Source organism: Rhineura floridana, chromosome 6, assembly GCF_030035675.1.
Source record: "Rhineura floridana isolate rRhiFlo1 chromosome 6, rRhiFlo1.hap2, whole genome shotgun sequence".
NCBI lineage: Eukaryota > Metazoa > Chordata > Lepidosauria > Squamata > Rhineuridae > Rhineura > Rhineura floridana.
The window spans coordinates 158,268,367-158,274,806 of NC_084485.1; the positions used below are offsets into that span (position 1 = coordinate 158,268,367).

The window sequence follows — 6,440 nt, forward strand, 5'->3', positions numbered from 1 at the left end:
CCTCTGGGACTCCCAGCTCTCAGAATGCTGTGGGTGAGAGCTCCACACTACTGGAAGTTGCAGCATGCGTGTACATGAATGTGCCATATCTGCCTGTCAGAGGCCTTTGTTTTCTAAGCATTCAGAAAATACCACATACCATGTTAATTTCTTCCTTATATTGAGTCAGATCATCTAGCCCAGTGTTATGCAGACTAGCAGCGACTCTCCAAGATTGAACCTGGGACGTTCTGCATGCAAAGCAGATGACTTAGCCACTGAGGGAACTGAACAGCAGAAGACTCCTGGGACTCAGGAGAGAACTGTAGATCAGCCCATCCAGCCTAATGGATACCCAGCAAGTCCTGTGAGGCTGTAGGCACATCCTTCCTTTCTGCCTATATACTCCTAAGCCCCAACAGAAAGAAGCATAAAGGACCCAGCTCCACTAACACAGGCTGGCTCCTGTGGAACTCCAAGACATTACTCAGAGATGTTCAAAGGAAACACACCAATCCAATAATATACTGGCCTTGCTGTGCAAGAATGCAACTGGGTAACCACAAGATTCTTTTCAGAAGTACTCCTCAGCCACAATGACTAGGAATTGTGTGGGAAACATGGGTGAGAAAAGGTGCAACCTCAAAAACAACAGGGGTGATCTGGGTCAGCAGTCTGGTGATCTCTTCAGACTGAGTCCATTAACTGCCACCCTAAAGCCATGGCTCATCCCTTTCTCCCAAATACTAAACTTCCCATGAGATTATATAATATCATTATTAACTCTTTATTAACAGTCTCTGTGTTTATTAACTTACCCACCTACTTCAGTTATTCTTCTTTTGTTTGTGTGTTTATCTTATATTGTTGCTATTTATTTTGTTAGTTGCCTCATATCTTGTGATCTCCAGGTGATTTAAAACACATTTTATAAACAAACAATATAAAACAAAATTTAAAACATACAATACACAAAATTTTAAACCCCAACAGAAAGGACTAAGACAGCATATCAAAGCCTGAGCAAAGAGACTTTTTACAGACAGAGGTAAACCTACTCAATCTTTCTCTGGCCAGATTATGAAGGTGAACAGCAACTGAATGACAGCATCAGGTCAATTATACCAGGGAGCTACTGTGCACCGCTCTTTCCTGTTACCTTGCAGAGAAGTGCCCCTTACAGGCAATCCTGCAACGAAGGCAGGGAGACCAAGGCTTATATTCAACCACGCCCTACTCAGAAGAAACCCGATAAAATTAATGAACCTGTTAGTCATGTCTATTAACAGGGTCTACTCAGAGCAGGACTATCACTAAATACCATTGCCAGGGTTCAGGTGCCCCCTCTGCCACAAAACTGACTTGGATGGCTTTGGGCTGGTCACCTTCTCTCAGCCTAACTTACCTCACAATGTTGTTGTGAAGATGGGGGGGGCTGGGTGTGTGTGGACCATTATGCACTATCCTCAGCTCTTCAGATATACCATAAAATACATACACGAAGTCTAAGCTGCCTACCTCTTCACCTCTGTCTTCTTCTGGCGAACGCTCAGGCCTGTTGTCATTCTTTGCCAGTGTTCTGCTCTGCACTTGCTCGCCTTCTGCCTGGCTATTTTGAATGGAGCACACCTCTCTCGACTGGACTCTGGAGTCCCCCTTCCTTAAAGGCCACAACTCCTTGCCTAGGCCTTGCTCCCACTTCCACAGCGCCTTCCTGAGCAGTATCGAGCTCTGCATGCAGGGCAGTGCCAAACTCTTCACAGCCACTTTGCTGTTGCTTGAGGGGTTTAGGCACAGCCTGCTCTGCTCCTCTGGATCTCTTCACCATGTGGATCATGTGCCTATAGAATTTCTGGTCCTCTGTGTAGCACTCGCTTTCTGACCGATCATCAAGGGAGCTCTGTGTCTGGATATGGGGGGCTTCTAGAAAAGATCTCTTTATGGCAGCCACCTGTTCCATGGGGCGGTCAGATTCATGAGAGCTCTGCAGATCCCAGGAGAAGTTGTCTACTTCTCCCAAGATCTGGGAGGCAAGGTGGTCAGCCAAGCTGCTTGTCATGCTGCTGCTACCACCGCCACCATTACCACCATCAAAGTCCGGCCTCTCACCTCGTGTCTTTTCACCCCTGGGATGAGCTGGTAGAACTGCAGCCACCAGCAGAGGACTAATATTCCCACCTGTTCCAGTCTCTGCTCCAAAGGCAAGGGAGGAAGCCTGCAGCTGGGAGTCAGGCACAGGAGCCTCACCCTGCTGGGTGCTCTCTCTTTTGCTCACACTGAGCGGCCTGGCACTGCTGCTCTTGGAGCTTCCTCCCCTTTCTGCTCTCCTTCACTTTACCAGGAGATCTCAGGTCGTTCTGCAAAGAATCAGCGTCACCTTCTCCTTCCGTGATGCTTGGCTCGCACTTCTCACCAACCAACACAGGGGAAACAGCAGCAGGAGGAAACTGTTGAATTTCCTTTTCAATGACCTGCAAGAATCCTCTATCCTTTACAATGTAATTGACAGGCCCCACTGCCCGTTCTCCAGGTGAAGAGTCAACAAGTGACTGACAGACACCACCTCCTTCCATGTCTTGGTCCTTGCCTAGCTTTTCATTCTCCAAGAAGAGGCTTCTATTCTTGGGGGCCTCCAGACCTAGCACAGTTTTATCAGTGGGTTCCTTCAGTGCTTGGAAAAGCATCATTGGAATCTTGGCACTATCTAAATTTTCAGGTTCCGAGTCGGACAAGACACAAACGGCTGCACTTCTAATTTCTGCAGTCAAGTCTTGGCATGAGTGGTGACCAGAGCCTGGTCTGTTAGAAAACGAAGCTTTTCCAAGAATCTTTTCCACATCTGCAAGGATCTGGTGAGTCCGGGTTGACTTGGTTGGCAGAAGAGGCTGCAGCTTACCTGGGGCAGGGCCCGAGAGCAGTCGGGGCAGGTCACTTGGATAGGAAGACATCCCTGAAGGCATCCCTTTGTGGCTCTTCAGGAAGGGTTCGTTCCTTGTTATCAGGTTCGTTCCTTGTTTCTGCTGCTCTAGCTCAGGACTTGCATGACCCGATGACAGGACAGGAGATGACACTCTATAAAACGATGTTGAAGGAAGAATTCCCACCTCTGACTGCACCTCCTAGACAGACAAATGCCATTAGATAGACTTACGAGTTGATGCAATTTACACAGCAATAAAAAGATGTTTCACTCACATGCCACATATTGCTAGAATTCCCAATGCCATGACTCTTTCTGCATATCCTCCCCCTGCCCCTTTACTGTCCCAAATGTGTTTGGTCTTCAGATAGCTTCACAAGAATCAGCTATGTTAATTTACAGTCTATTAGTTTCCATCCTGGGACCAGCAATTAGGTGCCATGGCAATTGGCGGGGTGGGGAAAGGTCATCACAGATATGCCACCATTATAGCGCAGATTGCAGGAAAAAACATCCTATAGTTGAGTGTGGGATTTAACCCCTACAAGGCTGACAAAAAACACACATGCACACACTCAAAGCATGGATAAGCTCCTCAGACTTGGCTTGCGGTTTTCTGACAGCCATCTTCCGAGCTGCAAGAGAAAAAGTTTCCCGGTTGAGCCCTTACCTCAAAAGCAATCCGTTCAGCTATATGAAGAGATGCAGACAAAATAAGCCTCATTTTGACCGGGGCGGGGCTTGACGATAGAGCCACACCTACCTTGCTCAAGATTGTTTAGACCAGCCTGGGCTCAAACCCTCATTCAGCCATGAAGCTCACTATGAGATCCTGGGCCAGACAATTTCTCTCAACTTAACACTTTTACATAGGGTTGCTATGAGAATAAAAAAGGGGTGGAGGGGAAACTGTGGGCCCCATCCTGAGCATCTCAGAGCAAGAGTGAAACAACAACAACAGACGGGCACTTGAAAACTATATCTCTCTTCTTGGGAAGGATGGAAGGAAGGAGGTGGAGCTCTTCTAACTTTGACAGGCACTAAGGGCTGTGTTTTCCAATTACAGGGAAAGATACAGTAATGGGGAAGGATCAGAAACAGCAAGAAACATGCCACAAGCCTGTTTCCCCCTGGAAACACCTGAATGCCTGGGTCCAGCTGGACCTGTATCCAACTAAGGTACTCACAAATGGGTGTTTCAGCAGGTCCTTCTCTCCCTTCTCTTTCTTGTCCTTCTTCTTCTTGTTCTTCTCTTTCTTCCTGAAGCCTCCATGATCCAGGAGCTTCTCCCTCTCCTTGGCCACAAGCTGTCGGTAGCGTTCGTCACATGGATGATCCCACGTTGACTGGCCATTGGCAAAGTTGAAGTAATAGATGTCCCCTGTGATGTCTTGGCTGAAGATGAATGGACACGGACTCTAAGCATATGCATGTGCACACATGCAGACACGCACCAGAGGCTCAAGAGCATCCTTGCTTTCCTATTTTGAAGGGAACAACAAGTCCCAAAAATTCCACTAATGGCTGGGAAGGAGGCAAGAGAAATTGGACGCAGGTTTAGGCAGCTACCTTTGATCTTCCAAATCTAATGGATACTTCCAAAGGAGAAGGAGCAACCCATGTGATATGAAAACACTTTTTTTATGGGGATGGAGTGGGGGGGGAAGAATTAAGTGACTAATAAAGCATTTGGAAGAATCGCTTCAGAAAAGCAGCCAGAAAGCAGGCTTTTTTAAAAAACAACAACAAAGGTTTCTCATGGCTGAGGATAATCAGCACTGAAAAAAGTCACTGAGCATCTTCTCTTCCCAACAACTACCTGAGCTCCCAGCCAGATGTACACAGTAACACCAATCACACCTTTTAGACACTCTGCTGCAACTGACAACCAACTTCTGTGTAACCTTTTATCTCTGAATGCAAACTGGTCTACACACAGAGCAGAACAATGAGACTGCACCACTTCAAACTTTGGGGGAGTGTTCTTTTTCACATTATCCCCTCATGTAATGTTTCCCTGCAAATAAAAGTAAACTACCCCAACAAAGAACTGGCTAAAGTACAACCTTGCTGTGTGTGTTTTTATACTTACAGATCATGTTGCATTTTTTTGTTTCTGCACAGTAGGAATACAAAAGAATGCTAAAAAAAATAAAAAAAACCCACCCCATGCTGCAGCATATGTGGACTGAGCCTTAACACTGACGCTGAAATAAAGATTTCTCCTTGTTGGTGCTTGGCTATAACCCTAGCATTTTCCAGGTCAAGTCACCTCTGCCCTGGCAGGCTCTGGAGACCATGCACCCAGAAGAAAGAGCTGTGGATGGATGGGCAGTGATGGATGGGCAGTTGGGGGCAGCTGTGTCTTACCAAGGTTTCCATTCAGCAGGCAAAGGGGCCACGATGCCTTCTCGGGCCAGCCACATCAGCTCTGCCTCATTCTCAGGGTCAATCCCAATCACTCGAGCAAACTCGTTGATTTCTGCAGGACAGAAAGGAGAAGAATCAGGTGAGCCCTGCTGGGAGCAGACCTCAGGAGCCAGAAGAATGTTGCCGGGGGACCGGAGCATCGCCCCCCCCCCGAGCACTGTCCCGTTCCTGTCCACAGCCTCCACTGGCTAGTTCCGGGCTGGGCTGCGGCGACCCCACCTTGCTCGCTAGGGATGTAGGTTTCATCGTAGTCTTCTTCCAGGATGAGCTGGTCCCCGATGCGTATGGCAGGCCCGGCCATGGCCATCCCCGGGGCGGAGCCTGCGGAGCCCTGCACAGTAACACCCAAACGGGAAGAAGGAAAGAAGGCTCAGTTTGCCGGCGAAGGCAGGCAGGGCCGCGGTCAAGCAGGCCAGCCTCCCGCCGAGCGTACTGGACGTGGGGAACCAGGAACGGCCCTGCTTGCTGCCCGCCTTAGTAGGGACGGCGGCCGGGCGAGGCACGGAGCAGGCCCCTCCAACGGGCTGCGCTGCCTAGGAACGAAGGCAGGCAGGGGCGAGCCCCTTCGCCCGCGTTGGGAGAGGGGGAGGCCGACGGAGTACTTAGGCGAGGAGACGCCTCCGAGACCGCCCCTAGAGCCGGCCCCCACGCACAGCGCCTTTCCCGCTCGGTGTCTGACAGTCCCGTCGCCGGCCCTCCTCACCCGGCTCGGGTGCGAGGCCGTCGGGCCCAGTCAGCCTGCAGCTGGGAAGGGCCTCTAGCTCTGCGATTGCCATGGCTACCAAACGTTTGCTCCGCGCCGGCCTAGGCTAGAGTTACTTCCGGCTTTGGCGACAGGCCGCGCGACGTCCCATTGGTCGAGAAGGAGCACGGGGTGTGCGAGCGAGGCTCGCCCATCGTGCTGGGCATTGTGGGAGCTGTAGTCTCAGACCGACAAAGGGGTGTCACAAGCATCCCAGAGGAAGAGCCGGTTCAGGGGCTAATTAGGCGCTGCCGGTGCCCAGGCCGGCAGGGTCAGGCGCCGGCGGGAAAGTGGAACGGGGCAGTTTAGAACCCGGGTGGCCTGGGCGGGAGCGGCCCAATCAGACCCGGCCAGGACAAGACGGGAGAG

At 50.3% G+C, this 6,440-nt stretch overlaps 1 pseudogene; it reads right to left on the reverse strand.

Annotated features, from left to right (window-relative positions):
- The window catches only part of LOC133386895 (uncharacterized), a 70,307-nt pseudogene extending 64,175 nt beyond the window's left edge, over positions 1 to 6,132 (reverse strand).
- Positions 6,133 to 6,440: the final 308 nt, after the last annotated feature.